A 2,500-nucleotide genomic window follows, 5' to 3' on the forward strand; every position below is an offset into this window, starting at 1 on the left:
CGATTATATTGTTGACATTGCAAAATTAAAATATTCCGGAAAAAATGCTGTTGGTAAATTGAAAATATGATGTATATATGTCTGAAATATGTGTTCTGAATGGTAGAATATTATCATTATATATAAATAGAATAGTAACTTACCATTACCGCTGCCGGCATCTCGGTACGACACTCTCCCAAGGATTTATTTGGCGTAGGCACTGGGCAGGCTTTAACGTAGCTGGCTGACGTACGATTATATTGTTGACATTGCAAAATTATAATATACCGGAAAAAATGCTGTTAGTAAATTGAAAATATGATATATATATGGCTGAAATGTGTGTTCTGAATGGAATAATAATATTATTATATATAAATAGAATAGTAACTTATCATTGCCGCTGCCGGCATCTCGGTACGACACTCTCCCAAGGATTTATTTGTGATGAAAACCGCCAAGAAATTCAAGCAGGGTTGTCATTCGTACGATAATCATCGTACATGTACGATTATTTTAGGTCTAGTACGACGTACGATACATACCTTAGGTATAAACAATGTAGGTGTGTGTGGGTTTAATTAAACAATTATACTTAAGTATTTTGAAATAAGTCAATCATGTAACTCGTAAATAATTATTTTGAAACTGTGTACGATAATTTTGGTTGATAAAACGACAATTTTAAGGCTCATGTACGATAATTCAGTCGACATAATCTGGCAACCCTGACCGCCAAGACATTCAAGTCTTAGTTACACGTGAGTGATCTTAAGTGAGGGACGATTCCTCCATATTGAATTATTATTATTATTATTATTATTATCGTCGCCATGTTGATTCGCGGCTTAAATATTCCTTTATTTTAGTGATTTTATCATTTCCCGGTGCCGTTGGGAGTACTATCGAAGTAGACAGGCGTTTTGAAGGCTGTCAATCGACTGTCAATCAGCTGTCACTCAATCTTATCAGGTAAGTTATCAATCTTGTTTACTTGTTTTGTTTGCAAGGTGGGCAATGATTTGTGATGTGAAACTCTTGTTGGTAAACAATGGGGTTTTTAGGCATATCTGGTTAAACCTATGAACAATATATGCTTAGTTTATCGGTAAACAATGTTTTATATGATTTCTTGCTGTAAACAATAGCAGGTGAGTTATCAACCTTGTTTACTTGTTTTGTTTGCAAGGTGGGCAATGATTTGTGATGTGAAACTCTTGTTGGTAAACAATGGGGTTTTTAGGCATATCTGGTTAAACCTATGAACAATATATGCTTAGTTTATCGGTAAACAATGTTTTATATGATTTCTTGCTGTAAACAATAGCAGGTGAGTTATCAACCTTGTTTACTTGTTTTGTTTGCAAGGTGGTCAATGATTTGTGATGTGAAACTTGCTGGTAAACAATGGGGTTTTTAGGCATATCTGGTTAAACCTGTAAACAATATATACTCAGTTTATCGATAAACATAAATTTTGTATGATTTCCAACTTTGTTTGCAAGGTGGGCAATGATTTATGATGTGAAAAACTTGCTGGTAAACAATGGGGTTTTTAGGCATATCTGGTTAAACCTGTAAACAATATTTACTCAGTTTATTGATAAACATATGTTTTATATGATTTCATGATGTAAACAATTGATTTTTTACTTGTTTGCAAGGTAGGCAATGATTTGTGATGTGAAACTCTTCCTGGTAAACAATGGGGTTTTGAGGCATATCTGGTTAAACTTGTAAACAATATATACTTAGTTTATCGATAAACAATGATTTTTATATGATTTCTTGATGTAAACAATTGATTTCTTAGGCCTAATGGTGTCTGGTTAAACCCGTAAACAATATATACTTAGTTTATCGATAAACATATGTTTTATATGATTTCTTGCTGTAAACAATAGATTTCTTAGGCCTAATGATGTCCTGTTAAACCCTGTAAACAATATATACTCAGTTTATCAAGAAACAAAAACTTTTATATGATTTCTTGATGTAAACAATAGATTTCTTAGGCCTAACGGTGTCCTTTTAAACCTGTAAACAATATTTACTTAGTTTATCGATAAACATTAATGTTTTATATGATTTCTTGGTGTAAACAATAGATTTCTTAGGCCTAATGGTGTCTGGTTAAACCTGTAAACAATATATACTCACTTCATCGATAAACAAAAATTTTATATGATTTCATGATGTAAACAATAGATTTCTTAGGCCTAATGGTGTCTGGTTAAAACTGTAAACAATATATATTTAGTTTATCGATAAACAATAATGTTTTATATGATTTCTTGATGTAAACAATAGATTTCTTAGGCCTAATGGTGACTGGTTAAAACTGTAAACAATATATACCCAGTTTATCGATAAAGGTTTTATATGATTTCTTGCTGTAAACAATAGATTTCTTAGGCCCAATGGTGTCTGGTTAAAACTGTAAACAATATATACTCAGTTTATCGATAAACAATAATTTTTTTATATGATTTTTGAAGTAAACAATAGATTTCTTAGG

This window comes from Palaemon carinicauda, chromosome 42 (assembly GCF_036898095.1).
Source record: "Palaemon carinicauda isolate YSFRI2023 chromosome 42, ASM3689809v2, whole genome shotgun sequence".
Classification (NCBI taxonomy): domain Eukaryota; kingdom Metazoa; phylum Arthropoda; class Malacostraca; order Decapoda; family Palaemonidae; genus Palaemon; species Palaemon carinicauda.